Genomic DNA, 22018 nt, shown 5'->3' on the forward strand with positions numbered 1-22018 from the left:
AGTGACCAACCATGTTTGGTGGCAGGTGCAGCAGGGAGGGGTAGTCCCAGGACAAGTTAATTCCGTGCACTTGGCAAAGGGAAGCAAAACAGCACCAGGGGGTCCAGGGGAGTTGTAGTCTTCAAAGAAGGCAGGGGTGGGAACTGGCCCGCCCGCCCGCCTGCCCGCTACATGCCCAAGGGCCTTGGGAACCGGGAAATGAACCGGCGGTGGCCACTGCGGCAGCTTTCAGTTTTCATTGAGGCTGCTAGTTACTGTTTAACATCCCCACCCACGTTTCAGTTTGTTTAGTAAATCGATCGGTCCGTAGGACTGGGGCTGCTGCCCTGTCGCCATTGAACAAAGCTAATACTCGCTAGAGCATATGGTAAAATCTTTGCTAGCGACTTAAAATAAAATAGAAAAAGAAAAAAAAGGAAAAAGAAAGAACGAAACAACTTAACCTTCCCTCTCAGCTCTTCACCTCATCTCACCGCACCCCCACCCCCCCACCCCGAGTTTCTGCAAACTGCCTCCTCCCAGAAAAGCGCAGTGCCGGACACAGTTGGCGCGAGGGTGGGTGGGGGAATCCACTCCTGAGAGATGCCGTTGCTGTTGCCCAGCTGATTGCAACTCTAGAACCCCAGGGAGCGAGCGACTCAGTCCAGGTGAGTTTCCCCTGGACATCCGACTGCAGCAGCTCATTGAGAAACCAGGTAGCAGTCTCCCGCCGGTCTGGGGGATGGTCTCACGTGCCCAGCCTCTCTGAGCCCGACACTCCCTCCCCCCCCCCCAACCCGGGCTACCAAGAAGGGGCTGGAACGTTTACACCCCCTTCTTCAGATCGGTCAGCAAATCTGAGGGCAGTAACTAGATCCTACCCCCGCTCCCTCTCATGACTGCCCCTGAGGAGGAAGCAGATTTGGAGAAGGGAGTGGGGAGGAGAGATGTGCTATCCAGTGACCAGAGCAAAACAGAGCAAAGAAAAAGTTGGGTTGTTTGGGTGGAGGCAAAAACAATGGTAGCTACAGGTGAGTCACGTGCCATTCGGGTAGTTGGGGGAGTTCTTGGGCCTAGCGGAGGAGCAGGGGCACGTGGGTGTTTGGGGCTGAGGGGGGGAGTTGTGGTGGTTCGGATATGAAAGCTTTGGGGCCCTAAGATTCTAAGCAGGTAGGCCCTTGTTTCAAGAAAAAGTTGCATTTCCTTTCTCTAACCACCTCATCATCTCACAAGTAGCTCTTAGTGATGCTCTTGGAAGAAATGCTTTTGGGTAGTGTCATTTATTAATGTTGCATCATACGTTATACAAACACATGTATATATGTACATTCATGCAAATGCATATGATACAGAAGTTTCCTAAAGTCATAGAACGCTAGCTAGATCTTGGAGAGACTAGAGGAAGGGAACATTTATTAAATATTTACTACTTTACAAGTACCTCATTTGATTCTGACAGAAACACTGTGAGACAGGTGCTGCAATCCCCGTTTTACACTTGAAGAAACTAAGGCAAACTGGTGCTGTTATTATCTCCATTTTACAGTTGAAGAAACTAAGTGACACCCAATGGTTATATAGCTAGGAAGGGTCTGAGGTATAATTTGAGTTCAGATATGTATAGGGCCATTGCAGCACCTAGCTGCCTAGGTGGCATTTAGTATAATCTCTTCCTTTTACATATAAGGAAATTGAGGTACCAAGAAATCCATTTGTGTGAAATTGTTTGGCTAATCGGGAGGTTAAAATCTGTCCCCTTATGTATGGTTTGATTTTCTTTCGACTAAATCTTGTCCCGGATATGTGTGATGTTTTCCAGTTGTATGTATATCAATAGGATGTGTAATGTGTTTATAATATTTTAGTTTCCCTTAGTTAGAATGATTACAGTACTATGTTTACCAAGGCATAAGCCAACATGTGACCAAATAGTAGGATTCCATGAAGGTGTAGGGGTGTGTGTGTGTGTGTGTGTGTGTGTGTGTGTGTGTGTGTGTGTTTTGATACATTGACCTTTTTAGGCATACCTCCAATGAATCATTGTCCATTGGCAGGAAGGTTCATGGCCACCCTTCTTTAAAAAGTAAAATTCACTTCCAAGCCTCATTTTATGAACCCTCAGGACTAGAAGATGCAGAAACACAGAAACTTTTAAAATGTTAATGAGACATCTTGCAAATTATGTAGTTGCTCAGTTCCTTTGTTACCTTTCTCTCCTAAATTACAATCTCTGTCATCTCCCTCTTACTTGATTTCTTCTCCCTTCACTAAATATTCTATTAATTCTTCCTATGTATTTATAAGTTCTGCATGTGTATTATTCCATGCTTTTTATAACTCTGTCAAATACGGATGACTTTATGTTTGTTTTCATTTTCATTGGTGGTGGTAATAATAATGATAGTTAACGATGAGAAAGAGATAATAGTAGTAATAATAATTATAGCTAGTCTTTATTTACTAGTTTATATAATCTCATTTAAGCCTCAAAACAAGTTGTGAGGTCAATTCTGCAAATATTTGCATTTAACAGATGAGGAATCTGGAGCACAGAGTTTAAGTGATTTTCCCATAACCATCCAAATAGTAAGAACCAGAGATAGGATTTGAACCTATATAATCAGTCATCATCCATAATCATTACAAATGTTTCTCTTTTGTCTTCTCCAATCAGGCCTTGCCAGGATTCACTTAACTAAGGCTGAATTATCACAGAGAGGATTTACCTGGTATACACCACACACACACACACACACACACACACACACACACACACACACACACACACACACAGAGGTATACTTGGAGAAGTAAGAAAAGGAATAGCAGTGATCTATCATCCTGGGAAACTGCTTAGTGATCTGGAAATTTAGGAATTTATAGAGTGTGCTTTGTGGTATCTGACCTTGACCCTAACTGATGAATTTAATTACTTGTAGACATACTAGTCACTTTTGGCTGTTAGTGGCACACATACCAACTCACTACAATGCCCGGTATGGGCGGTGGAGCCTTCTTATTAGCCTTTACCTGGTCTCTAGGAATTTATTTGTCCATTTATTCTTAAGACCCCAACCTCTTGACAATTTATGTGCAACCTTTGTGCTAGAAGTGCTAGTAATACAAAAGGCTCTGGAGATTATCAAACTTCTCAGTGGAGCTCTAATCTAGGAACCTAAGAAATCCATATTACCTGATAGCCTTGTGTTCTTCTGCTCACATTCACAGTTAAATTCACCAAAAAATATTTTTGTCACAATTATTCTCCACTATTTAGTACTTCTGTGACATGGAGAAAGTCATAATCTTTTTGGGGGGACCTCAGTTTCCTTATTTGCAAAATGAAGGGCATATACTCAGTGACCTCCAAGTTCCCTCTGATCTATAAATTTAGGATCCTGTTATCAGGAAGCAGGTTCCAGGTATCCTTTGCAGCATCAAATTCTTTCATGTTTGACTAGGTGGGCCCAATTGCCCCTTTTTGTTTTTCCTATAGGATGAGTGTTTCTGGATTAAACTGTTTCCATACAATAGGAACCAGCAGAGTTAGAGTGCTGCTGGGGCAAATGTTTTTTCCCTGACACTCATTCCCTTTTGCTTTAATTCACTTAATAAGTCAGAGAGAGCCAGTGTATCCCAGCTATGGGTAGATTTGCTTCTCTCTTCATGCCTAGATTAGAATCAACTTCCTTCTTCCAAGCAGCCCTTTTTAAATTGGGTGATGCAGCCTGGGGTACCAGAACCTAGCTCCCATTTAGAAAAGGAAGCCAGAGGAGGTGGAGTATGTGAGAATTGGAATGATACCCCTTACTGGGAGGGACATTGTGAGTTCTGGCCTGAAAAGAAAACATGTGACTTCAGCATCCAGAAGTTGTGTCTGCTGTCTGTAGGTAGCTATCAGTCAGTGGTACCAGCCAATTAGCTTGGAGCTGTGTGTGTGTGGATGGTTCTGTTTCCTGTTTCACAGGAGGGTTCTGGGAGAAGCCCCAGGGGAAACAAAGCCTTTTGGTGTCTAGACTTGGACTTGATGGCAGAAGCAGCAGGGGACAGGCAGAATAGGGATACTTTATCCATGTATTTCTCTTTACTAACCCCTAATATACTTTAATAAATACTTAATGCCCAAAGATTGGTGCTACACATTTTCTAATCTAAGGCGACCACTCATTAGATTTTAGACATTATAGCTAGAATTTTAGGTCCTTACAGTTACAATATATGAAATGTTTCCTTGCAGTTGATTTGAATATAATACATCTATATTATATTGCATTCATATTTTTAGAGTCAACTTGGCAGGGAATAGTATGTGTCCTGGAGTAAGAAAGTCCTGAGTTCAAATGTGACCTCTAACACTTAATAGCTGTGTGACGCTAGTAAAGACTGTTTTAGACTCAGCTTTAAAATGAAGCGATTATAGTACCAACCATGTTTGTGTAGAGGATAAAATGAGGTGATATTTGTAATTGTGCTTAGTATAGTGCCTGAAATTTAGTAGGTACTAAATAAATGATGATTCCCTTTCCCCTGTCCTATTGATAGTTAGCTTAATTTATATGGCTCTCATAACTATGCCATAAAATATATACAAAAAAAAATAGCCATGGTATAAAGTTTTATTATACATATTTTAATATGTTTTCCAGAAATATAATCTTTTATATTTGAATAATATACTGCTTAAATTGTTAGAATCCATTTGGATGCCAGACTGAAAATATCAATGCCTTACTAGAAGTCCTTTGCAGTTGTAAATATCTACTGATCACTTATTGATTTGCAGTTGTAGCTGCTATTTGCTTCTTCTGTTGCTAGCCTGTGCTTCTGTGTCTTTATCCTGGAACTTTTTGACATCTTTGCTTAAAATGAGTCACTCCACTGCCATTTGAAAAAGAGCTTCAAATAAGATGATGCACAGCTGTGGAATGTTAGAGTCCAATAGCAACAAAGAAATCAGTTGTCAGGTTTCTGAGTTAGTACTGGATGCTCACTTTGGTAAGATGTTTCAAAGTGGATTCTAGGGACTTGTAAATCCCTTCATCCTCAGAGATTCTGTGCTGTTACCTGTGGTGCGACAACGAGTCCTTTCAGAATTTTTTTCCATTCAGTCTCTTAATAGGAGCTAGTTAAGTGACCTATTAATATAATAATAGTTAGCATTCATGTAGCCTTTAAGTTTTTCAAAGGGTTTGACATATGTTGCCTAATTTTATCCTTACTACAGCCATGGGAAATAAGTGCTATTATTGTGGCCCTTTTACAGATGAAGAAATTGAGGCACAGAGGCTAAGTGACTTGCCCAGGGTCACAGAGGTAATAAGTTTCTAGGCTAGATTTGAACTCAAGTCTTCCTGACTCTATTCCAGCGATTCTATACACATAATCCTCCAATAGAGTGGCTTCAATATAGTTGTATGATTAAACTGTTAAAGAAGTTGGATGTTATATTTGTGGGAAATTAAAGAATCATAGCTTTAAAATTGAGCATGTAACTACTGTCATTTTGATCCAGAATTATTTTTTTGAGAATGGGTTTCTTATAGTAGAAATGCAGTGGCCACTCAGTGATTGCTCCCCTGCTGATCAACATGGAAGCTTTGACCTGAGACATTGTTACAGCCTGGACCAGTTCATTCCTTGTTAGGAAGGTTGGGGCCTCACCATATTAATGCTGTATTTAGCACAGACATGTTATTGACTTTAGTCATACAGCCCAGAACTCCCAAACTCAAGCAATCTACAATTTCGGTCTCCCTAATAGTCAATAAACATTCGGTCAATAAACATTTATTACATGCTTATTATGTGCCAGATGTCTGTCACTGCACCTGGCTGATCTGGAACTTTTAGAACCTATTTTTCTCAGGTTTAGGAATACTGGGTCCATTTCTTGATTCAGTTTTCTATTTTCTTTTGTTTCTTTTGGGTTTTTTTTTGTACTTTATAAGATGTTTGTTTTGGAACAATTTTGGAAGATGTGTTGTCAATTCAAGTCAACAAATAATTAGCATTATATAGAAGTGTTTCTCAAACATTTTCTCTCAGGACCCATACATACGTAATCTCAAAAATTATTAACAACTTCCCAAGTAGCTGTTGTTTATGTGGGTTTTATCTATAGCTATTTGCCATATTAGAGATCAAAATATCTTAGTATTCTAATAAATATAGTTTTGATCTAGTGGAGCCTATGAAAGTGTCCCTGTACCACACTTTAAGAACTACTGCTATGGAAGAATTTACAGAATCTCTGATCCCATAACCAACACAGAGTACAGTGAAAATGACCACCTTCTTATTTTTGGGAATGGCATTTCTCACATTACATTTTTGGGTGTCACATCACACTACTAATTCATTGAGCATGACCGACAGCTAACCAAGCAAGATGCCTTCATCATGAAGAAGCAAGGATAGACCTACATCTTGGAGCACATAGTTCAATTTTAATGAATAATAGATAATAACAACAACAAAAACCAAAACCAACATGGGACTACAAAAGCCCTATTTTGCATACATCTTCTTGGTTATATAGAAGAACATTCACTCTAAAAGACGTGGAGTGACAGTGGTTAAAAAATAATTGGAGTCCAAGACAGCCAAAGAGAACAAGGGAAGGATTTTCTGTATCAAATGAGTTCACCATCTGATACAAATAAATAACATCCCAGACTGCAGAAATAATTTACAGATATAGTTGCTGAACTATTTTAAGTGATGATTAAGAAAGGATGGAACAAGATAAAGGGGTGTGCCATTGGACTAGAGAAGGATAAATATTTTCATTGATTTTTCCAAAGAGGAAGAGATATTTGACAAGTAGCATGATTTCCTCTGCTAACAAAATTTTGGAATGAATTATTACTCTTTTTGGTTAGTGAATCATTAGAAAGGGAAGGGGTAACCACTTGTCGTCAACATAGATTCACTAGGAACCAGTTGTGAAATTCTAACCTAATTCTTCTTTTCACAAGACTGGCAGATCAGAGAACCTCTATAAGTGTAATATAACTGGGTTTCAGCAAGGGAGTTGACAAGCAGTCATTCACAAAGTATATAGGAGAGGGATAGAGAAATGTTGCTATATGATAAAATTAGGGAGATCCATAACTGGTTGAAGTACTGGATTCACAGTGGTGATTAATGGAGTAATGTTCACCTAGACATACAGATAGTAGTTCTCTAGTGTTATGCTGCAGGACTTTGCATTTTTGGACTGTCCTGTTCAACACTGTTACCAATGATGTGGATAAGGACATAGAGGGCATACTGATCAAATCTGTGGGTTATACAAATTTAGGGAAGATAGTTAATATCATGAAATGATTAGGATTGGTTAAGATCTCAGCAGGTTGGAATGGGGTGCCTAAATTTAATATGACAAAATATAATATGGATAAGTATTAAGCTTGGTAATTAAGTTAATAATTGCATAAATACAAGACAGGGGAGATATAGCCAGATAGTTCATGGTGGGGTTGGGGTGGAATAGGAAGGGCAGGCACTCCAAGTTTATTTAAATAAATAGTGCAATGAAATAGCTTTTAAAAAGTGTGATTTTGAGGGGGACCACATTAATATAAATGAATTTTCATAGACAGGAGAAATTGTAGTTCTGTTGTACTTTGCCCTAGTTAGACCATATATGGAGTATTTTGCATATAACATTTTACTGAGGATGGTGACAAATTAGCCTGTGTCTGGGGTGGGAGTGGGGGGTACTCTGGATGAGGAAAGAACTTAAAATCTTGGTACATGAAGACTGAACGAAGAATGTGAAAATGTTTAGCATGGAGAGAAGAACTATGAGGTACACAGTAGCTATCTTCAACTTTTCAAATGCTTGTCATGTAGAAGAGCAATAACATTTATTTTTGTATCTGTCTGAAATACAAAATAAGACCAAGAACAGGGAGTTATAGGGAAACAACCTTCTGTTCAATATATGGAAAATCTTTAAAAATATTTTCCTAAAATAAAATGGAATGCCTTTTGAAGGAGTGAGTTCCTCATCGCTGGTGATGTTCCATGAAGATACATAACTGAGGATGTTTTAATTGGGATTCTTTCACTGGCCAAGACGTTAAACTAGACGATCTTTAACTCCTTTAGCAATTTTAAGATTCAAATTATTTGATGGGTAGAAGTTGATACAATCCGATTTTTCCTTGTTTACCTGTAATACTTTATTATAACAGAATTTCAGATCTGAAAGGATCCTATCTGGTCATTTAATCCCATTCTTGCTTGAAAAAGAATTCCTACTGTAACACACCCAAAAATGCAGTTACTATCCATGGATTATAGACTCATACTGAGATGCAACTCACTACCTACTGTGAAAGACTTAGCTACTCTGATTAAGCCAATGAGTCAAGACAAATCCAAAGAACCCATGATGAAAAATGCTATCTGCCTCCAGAAAGAGAACGGGTGAACTCTGAATGCAATATTGCTGTCACTGTGTGTGTACAATACTCTCCTAGTTCTGTTCATTTTACTTTTAATGAGTTAATATATCTTCCCAGGTTTTTCTGAAACCATCCTGCTCATAAATTCTTATGGAACAATTGTAGTCAGTTATAATCGAATACCACTCATTGATTGATGAGGAGCCTCTTCATTTCCAATTCTTTTTTCACCACAAAAGACCTGCTATACATATTTTTAAATAAATAAATACTTCCCCCACCTTTTTCTTGATCTCTCTGGGATACAGAACTAGTAGTGGTATTGCTGACTCAGAATATGCACACTTTTTTTGGGCATAGTTCCAGATTGTTCTTCACAATGGTTGAACTAGTTAACAACTCCACCAACATTGCATTAGTGTACCAATTTTTCCATATCGCCTCCAACATTTGTAACTTTTCTTTTCATGTGAGCGAATCTGAAAGGTGTAAAGTGGTACATCAGAGTTATTTTAATTTACATTTCTATAATTAATAGTGATTTAGGGCATTTTTCATGAGGCTATTTATAGCTTTGATTTCTTCTGAAAACTACTTGTTCGTATCATCCTTTGACCATTTATCAACTGGAGAATGGCTCTTATTTTTATAAATTTATCTCAGTTTGCTATATGTTTGAGAAATGAAGCCTTTATCAGAGAAATATGCTTTAAATTTCTACCCACTGTCCATTTTTCCTTTTAATTTTGGCTACATTAGTTTTGTTTTGCAAAACCTTTTAAATTTCATGTAATCAAAATTATCTATTTTACTTCCTGTGATCCTTTATATTTCTTATTTGGTCATAAACTTTTACCCTATCCCTAGATCTGGCAGGTATATTTTCCCATGCACCCCTAGTTTCCTTATGTTATCACTCTTTATATATAAACCATTTATCCATTTTTCACCTTATCTTGATATATGGTGTGAGATGTTGATCTATTCCTATTTTCTGCTTTCCAGTTTTCTTAGCAATTTTTGTCAAATATTGAGGTCCTTTCTAAAAGCTTGGATCTTTGTGTTTATCAAACACTAGATTACTATGGTCACTAACAATAACTTTTACATTAACTTGAACTTTATAAAATAGAATCATAGCAAAATAACTTTAATCAACCTTGAATTAATCAGAAATGGATATTTTGAATGGGATACCTTAAATTCTCTTATGAGTAATGCCAATTTTCAGCATTCAAATTGTTGTGATCTTCTCTGAGTAATGATGTTAATAATTGTGAGAGATCGCTGATGTTATCCAATAATTTTGTTAGGTTAATATGTAGATATCTTGAAGGTATTCTATGCATCACATTCCCATCTTCCGTACTGCTTTGATGCTTGACCTTGTATTATCTGCTGCCATCCATTTAGTGGTGTTACTTCTCAACTTTTCAGTTGAAAATGAAAGGCAATAGAATTTAATGGCGATCTTGCTGTTTATGAAGTGAGTTTGAATACTAATTGTGTTACTTAGCTGTGCTCTTGAGCAAGTCCCTTGTTTTGTCTTTTCCTTAGTATTTTTTTAATTCATAAGAATGCAATATATTGTCTGCTTTTAGAGTTCCCTTCAGCTATTTGTCTTTCTCCCTTCTACGTTTCTTTTGGACTCTATATAAATTCATCTTCTTGGGATTATTTAGGGGGATATATATATACACACAAATGTGTGTATGTATATATATGTGTGTTTATACATACATACATACACACATATACACATATATACATACACACACATATACATACACACACACAAACACACACACACACACACACATATATATATATATATATATATATATATATATATATATATATATATATATATATATATATATATACACATACATACACACCTGTACACACATTTGAATATATCCTCATGTACCTGAAAGTATGTACGACTCAAACAGTGGGAGAATCACATTCATACATTTGTTGGGGAAAATAAGACTCTGGAATCATCTCCTTGTCCTGTTTACACATCTGGGTAGATATGTCATCAGGTTATGGGCCTTTTTTTTTTTTCCCTTTTTTAGTGAGGCAATTGGGGTTAAGTGACTTGCCCAAGGTCGCACAGCTAGTAAGTGTTAAGTGTCTGAGGCCGGATTTGAACTCAGGTACTCCTGATTCCAGGGCCCGTCCTCTATCCACTGCGCCACCTAGCTGCCCCCTCATGGGCCTTTTTAAAAAACATTTTTCTTACAATTCTAACCATAGCAGTATAATGCTTCTTGCTACTCAATGACAGTGTCTATTTTGTACTTTTTGCTCTTGAATTTTTATATTGTAAACAGATAACTAAAGTGTTTTAGTTACTTATCTCTCAGTTATATGAATCATATGAGAAAGTGTATATAACACATTTTGCAAACTTGAAAGATCTTTATACATGTGAGTTAGCATTACCATAACAATTATTTCTTTTCTGAACCCTTAGGTAAGTGGTCATGGGTATTCTCATCTTTGTAGTAATGAATAGTAATTATTTTAATTTAAGGTAGTCTGTAATGGTTTCCTACATTTCCTAAGCTTTCCTCAAATTCCAGATTAGCAGCCATACATATTTCTTACCTACATGTGTCAAAATCCAAATTTTTTTGTGGTGTCATATTTTTATATCTTAATCTATAGTTACTATATTACATTGACAATGCATTATTTTCTTAGGTATAAATAAACACATGCTTTCTTGCTCATTTTCATCAAATGGACTTGGCACCATTAATTTAATCATTTTGGGACATAAATAGCGACTTGGTAAACAACTTTTGTCTTGGTTTCCTTAAAACCCTTTTTATTTTTTATTTTATTTTTTTTGCTTTTGTTTTAGGTTTTTTGGCGAGGCAGTTGGGGATAAGTGACTTGTCCAGGGTCACACAGCTAGTAAGTGTCAAGTCGCTGAATCCGGATTTGAACTCAGGTCCTCCTGACTCCAGGGCTGGTGCTATATTCACTGCGCCACCTAGCTGCCCAAAAACCCCTTTTAAATGAGTGGAGGATTTAGATAGAATTAAGAATATTGTAGAGAAGAGGAAACACTGTTAGGCTGTATTTGTGGGTACATATAATCTTGAAAATGGATGATGAAGCTGGAGGAATTGCCCTCCCTTTAGTTGGAAATGAAATATCTGACAAATTGATGGATATTTTATGGACTGAAAAATATTGGGGGATATTGGCTTATAATGCTCCTAAGTGCTTACGAGTGCCTGGAAAATGATGGGGAATTCATCCCCAATTTGGGAAACTTCACTTGGGATTCTGTGAATCCAGAGGATTGCCTGGATTTTCTGAAGAACCTTGTACTTATGTTCATTCTATCCTGTCTTCACTGAGACTTCTTCAATACCAAAAATGAATTTAAAATGAATTATCATATCAATCATATGAGATAGTGTATATAAAATGCTTTTAAACTTTTAAGTTCTTCATACATGTGAGATATTATTTTCATAATAATTATTTTTTCTGAACTCTTAAGTGATCATGGGTATTCCCATCTTTGTTGTAATGAACAGCTACTTCTCTTTTATTAAAAATAAAGTCACCAATTACGATCACCAGGATGTTTAAAAAAATCACTATTATCATCCCATACTCTTTCTTGCTTTCTTTTGTCATTGTGGGAGGTAGAAACCACTTAAATTCTCCGTTCAGACACAGTCCATGTTTCCATGTCCTTTGCCCTCTCTGGAGTGTTCAAGGAAGAAAAAGAAAAAAAAGACTTAAAAGTGCTTTTTTTTTGGTCTGGTCTTCAAAACTCTGACTTTTTCCTCTTCCTGTCTCACTGATGCACACCAACCCTGCCTCAGGCTGACTTCAGTAACATGAAAAAAAATCATGGGCAGAACAAGATCATCATTCAGTGATCTTCTGAATGTGCTCCTTTTTTGTGGATAAGCTGGAAGATTTTAAACTTCCTCACTTAACTCCTTTCCACTATTTCTGATCATTTTGTCATCTAAAAATTTCATGTGCTGGTAAATCAAATGGTGATCCAGAATGTTGGCATGTTAAAATCCAATATTTAAAGAAAAATAAGTCTACTTATAAGAAAGTAAAGTTTTATATATCACTCAAATAATAAAATTAGTCCATGTGAATACTGTCATGTTATATTGCTATTTATCTCATTCACCTTACGTGGCAACAGACTTTAGATTGGAAGTAGGTTTATTGATATTCCATTACTGATTCATTTTTTGGCATACAGTTACACAATTAAATCACTTCAACAGTTTTTACTAGATACTTTTTATTCAAAAAGCAATGTTGGGGCAGCTAGATGGCGCAGTGGATAGAGCACTGGCCCTGGATTCAGGAGGACCTGAGTTCAAATCCAGCCTCAGACACTTGACATGTACTAGCTGTGTGACCCTGGGCAAGTCACTTAACCCCAATTGCCTCACCCAAAAAAAACCCCCAAAACCCAAATAACCTTTTGTGGCAGCTAGGTGGCGCAGTGGATAGAGCACCGGCCCTGGAGTCAGGAGTACCTGAGTTCAAATTCGGCCTCAGACACTTAACACTTACTAGCTGTGTGACCCTGGGCAAGTTACTTAACCCCAGTTGCCTCACTAAAAAAAAAAAACAAACAAACAAACAAAAAGCAATGTTTTAGGTACTGATGACATAAACCTCAAAATGAAATAATATCTGTTATTGGGGAGCTTAAATTTTAATAAATTACAATGCGAGCATAGGTATGTATTATTCAGAGTAAGGGAACAAAGAGGAAAACAGACCAAGAACTCTTAGAATATTTGAAGGAGAGACAACTAATAGGTTGTGTGACGAGGACAAGCTTGTTTCAGAAAGCTAGGTTCTGAGCTAACAAACTTTGAAAGAAGTTAGGTACTTTGAAAGGAAAATATGTATTCCAGAAATGGGAGAGTATTTCCACAAGGTAAGGTGTTAAAAGGTAGAATGATAAAGCCAGTTTGGATGGAAAACAGTATGCATGAAAGTGAGTAGTGAAAAAAGGCTGAAGAGATAGGTAAGCACAATTTTTTTTTTGGGGGGGGGTGCGGTTAAATACCAGGCTAAAGGGTTTTCATGGTTTACTGGAGTCAATACAGAACCTCTGAATATTTTGGAATAGTTCCCTGACGTAATCAGAATTACTCCTTAGAATGATGACGATGACGATCATGATTTGGCAGCTGTGTGGAAAAACTGGATCTGATAAACATACTGTTTAACTTGTCCAGGTAAGAGGTCAATAAGGCTGGAAATAAGTGTTAGACACGTGAATGAAGAAAAGAGGATATAAGGGAGAAATATTCTGGAGAAATTATTGTCAGGATTTGTATTTAGGGGGTAGGGAAAAGGGAAGAGTTAAGGATGATACTGAGGTTACAATTCTCAATGACGGTAAAGATTATGGTGTTTCTAAGAGAAATAGGGAATTTTGGAGGAAGAAAGATCATAGCTTCATAGGTTTAGATTTAGGTCCAGAAGGAACTTTAGGAGTCATCTAGTTTAATCCCTCATTTTACACTGAGGAAACATTCTCAGACAGATTAAATGATTATCAAAAGGAAATACCCATAGGAAATGGCAAAGCTGAGATTTGGACTGTGGTCTTCTGACCCAGAATCCTGCACTGTTTCCTCCATACCAAGATGCCTCATTTTATGATAATTCACTTTGTCAGAGTTATCTATATTTAAAATATGACCACTGATGTCATAACTCCTATCACTGTGAAGAGTGTGAAGGTTAATGGTTTCACATGACTCATTTTCATTCTGAAATGACATACCTGCAAATAACACATGGGAATTATTTACACATTTTAAACTTATCATGATATAAAGGTTTAATTTTCACCAGCTTTTTGGGTAAACTTACAAAGAATTTGGAACCATTTCACTTTGTTCTTTCTTTGAGTAGCATTTGTTCTTTTGTGATTTATGTTAGAGTTTCATTAAAATCAGATGTCTATTTTTAATATATTAGAAAATTAGTATGTAAGAAATTTATTATGTAAAACTAGCAATAAAGAAGACTGTGATCATTGAGACATAATGGAATACTTTGTAATAAAAAATTAAAGAATTAATTGAAAAGTCCATTAACTCACACATAAGAAAAATCTATCATCTGTCTATCTTTTTATCTAAGCATCTGTCTACAGATAAACACATATATGGCTGATATGAAGAACAAAGATATGTCAAAATTTCTTAGTATGTTTAGTTTTGAGTATTCTATTACGTATTTTTTTGGAATGACACAGCTATATGTTAATAACTTTTTCACACACACACTCACACACATTCGTACTCTCTCCCTCTCTCTCTCTCTCTCTCTCTCTCTCTCTCTCTCTCTCTCTCTCTCTCTCTCTCTCTCTCTCCTTTCTTTTCTCCCATTCCTAAGACATATGTATTTATTTCATGTAACCTAGAGTTTGGAAGAGACCTTAGTAGTCAGCTAATTGAAGGCTCTCTCTGATGCATCTCCCCCTTCTAAAATATTCCTATCAAGTGACCATGACCTGTCTGAAAAGGCCTTTTTTGGTCCTTTGGATGTTTTGTATTTAGGAATAATTCAATAATTAGGGTTTTGCAATGACAGTTACAATTTTAAAAGATTGCAATTTATTGAAGATAATTTTTCTTTCTTCCTTTACTTTTATTGAGCAACTGAACTCATTGAGCAACCAATATATAAGCTCTGTGATTTAAAGGCAAATTAAATGATCCTTATTATAGTGAAATTAATCATACAGTGTATATACACTTATATCTTATGTATGTGTTAAGGGGCCATTTCCCATACTTGAATAAATATTAATAGCTACATTGATCCTGTTTGTGCCAGGATTAGCAGAAAAGAATCGTATAACCTACAAAGTAAATTTTATCTAAATATGTTTCTGTAGTACTTGCATTATACATGAATGGTATTTGCAAACAAAAATGAATGAATGTTACATAGCTTTATTATTTAAGATAAAAAATAAGTTGAACAATTTCATTTGAAATATTTATTGAATTATGTGACCATGCATGAGTCCAACAGCCAGAATTTGTTCTCATCAAACTTAATTGATAAATTTTAAATGTTCAAAAATAACTTTATGAAAATAAGTATCTTATGTCAGGGCTTGGTAATTGGCATTTTTGCTTAGATCTAGTAGTATGTGACACTGATAGAGCACTGGGCCTCAATTCAGGAAAACATGAAGTTAAATCTGGCCTCCCACACTTACTATCTGTGTAACTCTTGGAAAGTCACTTAATCTCAGTTTACTTCAGTTTCTTCCACTGTAAAATGGGGATAATAACAACACTACCTCACAGAGTGAGGATTAAATGAGGTAATATTTATAAAGCTCTTAGGACAATGCTTGGCACATACTAGGAGCTAGATAAATGCTTATTCACTTCTTTTCCCATTCTCCCACCTCAGTTGTGCTGAACTCAACAAGAGACCTTGAAATATGTGTGTGTGTGTTTGTATGTGTGTGTATATATGTGTATATATATATAATTGTGGTTTTTTTTGTAATTTTGTTTATTACTAATTTTTATTTACAATATCATTTATAAATAAAAATGACACAAAGCTGAAGTAATTATATAACAGAATTCAACTTTAATTTTTATTAAAGGAATGATAGCTGATATATAAACCTGGAAGAGCAAAAACAGAGAAAGAAAATTATAGGCCAACTTCTTTAATGAATATAGATGAAAAATCCTAAATAAAATACTAGCCAGAAGACTACAAAAATATATAAACATATCACAAATATTACACATGGTGACCAAGTGGGGTTTATACTAGGAAAACAGAGATGGTTTAACATAAGGAAAAAAAATATATATGTATGTATACATATATACACGCACATATAGTTTTTCAACATTTCTTTTTATAACATTTTGAATTCCAAATTTTTCTTCCTCCCTTCCTTCCCTTCCCATCCTCAAGGCAGAAAGCAATATGATATAGGTTATATATTTACAATCACATCAAACATATTTCCGCATTAGTCATGTGAAAAAAGAATCACAACAAAATGGAAGAACCTAAAAAAAGAAAAAAAACCAAACAAAATAAAAAGTAGAAATCTTATGGTTCAATCTGCATTCAGATGACACAGTTCTTTTTTCTGGATGATCCATCATAAGTCGTAAGGAAAACTATTAGCATAATTGATTATATCAATAACAAAAGTAACAAAAACCATATGATTATATCAATAGATGTAGAAAAAGCTGTTGGCAAAATATAACACTCATTCCTATTAAAAAATTGAAAGCATAGGCATGAATAGCTTTTTCTTTAAAATGATAAGAATTATCTAGCTAAAACAATTAGCAAGCATTTTTTTTAATGGTGATAAGCTAGAAGCCTACCTTGTAAGATCAGAAGTGAAACAAGGATGCTTATTATCACCAATCTTGTTAAATATTGTAATAAAAATGCTAGTACTAGCAATAAGAGAAGAAAAAAAAATCAAAAGAATCAGAGTGGGCATTCAGCACATAAAAAAAGAAAAATAAACAGAAAAAAGTAGAGGAAAGGTAGCCTCTTTCATAAATTACCTTGTGTTTTTACATGTCAGTTTGGGTAGTGGTGTGACAAATTTTAACTTCCATTTTTTGCCTTGATATTTAAAGGTTTTCAAGTTTTCATCTGATTTTAAAGTTTCATTTTTGATGCAAATATATATGTGTATATATACATAGGTATAGATATACATGTAATACATACATGTGTATATAGCTGGTAATTCTGATTTAATGCTTAAATTAGCAAAGTAGGAAATCAAATTTATTACCACTTAAGATTTCATGAAGATTTAGGGAAAAGTCATTGAAATAATAAAATACTACAAAGATTAATATCTTTTTTCAGTAGTTCTGAGGTAGCACCAAAAATTCAATTTAAAATATTCTGATCAACATAATGAGCTAAGCACAGTATGCAATAATAATAGTTAAGATTTTTATAGCATTTAAGGTTCAAAAGTATCATAATATTATCATAATAATAGTACTTTCCTTCAAGGAAGGATTTGTAGGATTAAAATGAGATATTTGTAATATGATTTTCCAACCTTAAAATGCTATATAAATATTATCTATCCATTAATCTATCTCCCCCCAATCTCTATTCATAACTGTTATTATTAGCGTGAAAGTATTATAATAGTATAAAATATATGTTCGCCTTCTTGGATAAATAGTGCACAGAGAAGGGCTTTAGGAAGAACATTATAAAAATACCATCGTTTTTCCTTATTTCGAAAAAGAGGAACATTTAAAGTGAATAATCTTTTTTTCAGTTTTCAACTGTCATTAAGATTGAACCTAAATTTTAACGTTTGTTTTAACTTGGTATCTTGATTCTGCAGGGCACTGTTTCTCAGAAAGTACTGTACCTTATCAAACAGGCCTCTAGATAATAAACAGAAATAATTATGGTAGCTTGGGTTAGATGACCTAAATCATGTGGTAAGGTGTGGTTTCTTTTTATACTTCAAAAAAAAAAGTTTATTGTCCTACAAAACCTATTGAAACATGAGATAAAATGTTAAAAGAAAGAACACTGACTTTAAAAGAATATCTTATTGCTTTTGGTGAGAGTTACTGTGATTTGCTCTGCTTTATTAAAAGAAATCAACATTTAAAAAAGTTTTTATTTTTATTGATAGCTTTGTTTTTATATCACATTCATTTCTCAGTACAGCATCTTGCTATTTAATAAGACTTAAAAAGTAAAGAAGAAAGAGCAGTTTGGCAGAACTAATCAGAATATTAACTCTGTCTAGCACATTCATATTCAAGATTTTATGACTTTTGTCAGTATTTCATAAAAGTATAAAGTATTTTATAGGAAAATGAGAATTTTGAACAGTGGTAGAAAGGGATTGGTATAAGGCAAGTTTAATTAGCCAACCAGCAAATATTTATTATTTCCGTACTACATGCCAGGCCCTGTCTAGTCTGTTAACTTCATCATTCAAGGATTCAAAGTATTAATCAGATTACTAAAAGGGTGATAGAATCTCATTGTTAGAAGCAATCCCATAGCTCACCTAGACTGAACAGTTGACCATAATTGACCATGAATCTGCTATATCACATCCAAGAAAAGTTGTCAGAAAGCCTCTTACTTCTAGTAATGGCTATGATCTGTTTCAAATAATGAAATACATGAACTAAGTTAAAGAGGACTGAAGGATAAAGGAAATATGTTAATGGGGAAAAACTGAGTTCTCTCCACCCTTTTTTTATGATTCCCCGAGGAAACATCTAAAACATATTTTTCTTTCTTTCTCTCTCTCTTTCTCTCTCTTTCTCTCTCTCTCTCTCTCTCTCTCTCTCTCTCTCTCTCTCTCTCTCTCTCTCTCTCTCTCCCTTCCTTTCTCCCTTAATTTCTCCCTTCCTTCCTTCCTTCCTTCCTTCCTTCCTTCCTTCCTTCCTTCCTTCCTTCCTTCCTTCCTTCCTTCCTTCCTTCCTTCCTTCCTTCCTTCCTTCCTTCCTTCCTTCCTTCCTTCCTTTCTTTCTTTTTACCAAAATAAACAAACAAACATTAGTTTGGTAGACATGGGGTTTAGTAAAGTTTTTATTATCACTTACAAATGGAAATCCTTACTAAAGTCCTATTTTGAAGTCTACAAATGTGAAAAGTTCTCAATACAGAGACCTGACAGTGGATTAACTCTGTGGTCTGAGTGTGGTGGGGAGAATAATTTCCAAAAGGTTTGTTATTATGTGATGACTAAATTATATCAGCTTATGAAACCAGGAAGGTGTAGAAGGGTCATGATATATGTTGGTGTGAGGAGTTTTGCCACAATGAAATAACGGAGACTGAAACAAAGTAAAGTACTAAAAATTTTCTCTCCCATTCTTATACATGTGTCTATACATATATATGTTGCATATATGTGATTTAATTTTGTGAATACATACATATATATAATATGCATGTGTATGATCTAATATATGTATAGATATACATATATATCTATAATACATATGTATGTGTGTATACACACACAAAGAGTCAGTTCTTGTCATTCACAGTAGTAAATTCTATGAAGTCACTGTGAACAATTAAATAGCGAATACTGAGTCACTATTCCTGGGGGAAATATAAAGTTAGGTTCCTGTAAGCCTTTGGTCACTACATTTACTTTAGATCTTCCCAGAACAGCGTCACATATAGATTAGTTTATTTCCTCTTCCTTTTTCTGAATCAATCAAGGTGCTGCCTACTGCACTCTGTCACCAGTGCTGTAACTCATGCCTAAGTAAAGCTTATCTAACACACTTTTTTTGTCTGTAAGGCACATCACTATCTTCTTTTAAGAACATTAGACAGCACTTAAGCACATGTTTGGGGGCCATTTAAACTAGTGAAATCACCAAGAAAAAGCACAAAAAATGAGAAAAGCTAGCCCTTGTTAGTGGTCCTAAATAGACTTCGAAAAGGATACTTGTTTACATTATGAGATCTAAAACAAGAAGGCAGAACATCACCTTGTTTGACTTAGTATGCCAGGTGATTCAAAGTTTTCTTACTCTCTGCTTATCCATGAAAACATAGTGAGTATTGATTTGGGGGTAAAAAGTAAATTTTAGCTAGTAGGCAAATTTGTAAACATAAAATCTGTGAATAATGAGATTCAAGTGTATATGCTTATGTAATATATACCTTATATATGTGAACACATATGTGTATATCTATTATCAAGGCATAATGGATAGAGAGCTGGCCTTAAAGCCAGGAAGCCCTGGGTTCAAGTTGTACTTCAGACATAAACTGACTGTATGACACTGAGCAAATGACTTGACCTTTCAATACTCTAGTACTCTAGGGCATATATGTATCTAGGTCACACTATGATTTAATTGTTAGAGGGGACCCGAGATGTATAAACTCCTCCTACCAATTCAGATTGGCACCTTTTCTGCAACATATAGTCTTAGACTGTAACCTGGGATAGAGTACTGAGAGGTTAGGTGAATTGCTCAGTGTCAGACAAGCCAAATGTCAATATGTCAAAGATAGGACTTGAACCCAATTGTCTTTGGCTTTAAAGGTTGCTCTCTGTCTACTACATCATGATACTAGATATATAGATAATTAGAGATATAGTTATAGCTATAGAGATATAGATAGAAATATGAATATATCGATGTGTTTAGGAATGTGCAGCCTATGTAGATATGTTTAGTAACTCAAGATGTGTATGTACATTTACATATGTGTGTAGAGAGACATCTATAGATATATCGAATCTATATAGATAATTTGTCAGAGAAAATATGACAAATGAACTGTTATAATAACATTATAATATGTAAAATTCTTTAGTGTAGACTGACAAAATTTGAAAGGTAATTAAAAAATTTGTTTTCTACATAATATAACCTTTGTCTCTCAGCAGTGTGATTAATATGTAATTAATATGCAAAGAGAAGGATAGGTATGGTTTATAATGAAAATACTCTTTTTCCTCATTTAAAAAAGGTTGTAAACTCACCCAGTAAAGATAAGCCCATTGAATTTTCATCATTTGAGAACATTTTAGTGTCAAAAGTATATATTAATATAAACGCAGGAAAAAATCTTGGAAGTAGCTCGTATCAAGACATAAATAGTAAATATGTAGAATATAGTTTTATCTGAGTGTTTTGTATTTTGTTGTGATAATATTTTATTCTATTAGAGCATGAGAGCATGCAAAGGTAAACTTAGCCATTAAATATTTTCTTTCTTCTAGTATTTCCCTGAAGTGAAAAACTTTCTTTAGAGAAGCTAATTATAACAGCTCTCTAATCAGAGCCATACTTTTAAGCCCCAAATGAGTCTTCCTGTCAGTATGTGTGAGATCAGGCAATACAACTATTTTGGAACATTCAAAACCAATTGAAGTGTCAACAAAATTTGAAAAAAAATGTCAGATTATTTCAGGTATGGTAAAATGAGCAAAACAATGTACGTACTAACTAACTAAAAATAACATCTATTCCACACATGTTTCTTGAGTGCTTACTATACAAGCTATTTTGATAGAGGAGTAAGAGACATAGTTCCTGCCCTGAAGGACCTTATAATATTAAAAAATTGATAAGTACCCAAATAATTCTAACAAATCTCAGAAAGTGCTAATAACAATAATAACTAGCATTTTGTTCAGTTTTTTTTTTAGTCATGTCTGACTCTTAATGATCCCATTTGGAGTTTTCTTGGCAGAGATATTTGGTTTACCATTTACTTCTCCACCTAATTTTATAGATGAGGAAGTTAAGGCAAACAGGGCTAAGTAACTTGCACAGGGTCACACAGCTAGTAATTGTCTGAGGCCAGATTTGAACTCAGAGATGAGCCTTCTTGACTGCAGGCCCAGAACTCTATCCACTGTGCCACTTAGCTGCCTTGGCTTGAATAGCATCCTACAAATAGTAAGTATTATAGGCTGTATTTAAACTTGTCAGATATCCCTGACTCGAGATTCAGTACTTTATACAGTGGGCCACCTAGCCACCTCTAAATGTCATGAGATGGAATAATTAGGAGGATGGACATCAGGAGTTTCATTGATGGCTTCA

At 35.2% G+C, this 22018-nt stretch overlaps 1 protein-coding gene across 2 annotated transcripts in view; it reads left to right on the forward strand.

Annotated features, from left to right (window-relative positions):
- The first annotated feature begins 326 nt into the window (after positions 1 to 326).
- Positions 327 to 22018, forward strand: part of HNF4G (hepatocyte nuclear factor 4 gamma) — a 164384-nt gene continuing 142692 nt past the window's right edge. For both annotated transcript variants that reach the window (XM_043979625.1, XM_043979626.1), the window contains exon 1: positions 327 to 647. The gene's annotated coding sequence lies outside the window, so the exon portion shown is untranslated. The remainder of the gene's footprint in view (positions 648 to 22018) is intronic.

Source organism: Dromiciops gliroides, chromosome 1, assembly GCF_019393635.1.
Source record: "Dromiciops gliroides isolate mDroGli1 chromosome 1, mDroGli1.pri, whole genome shotgun sequence".
In the NCBI taxonomy this organism is placed as follows: Eukaryota; Metazoa; Chordata; class Mammalia; order Microbiotheria; family Microbiotheriidae; genus Dromiciops; species Dromiciops gliroides.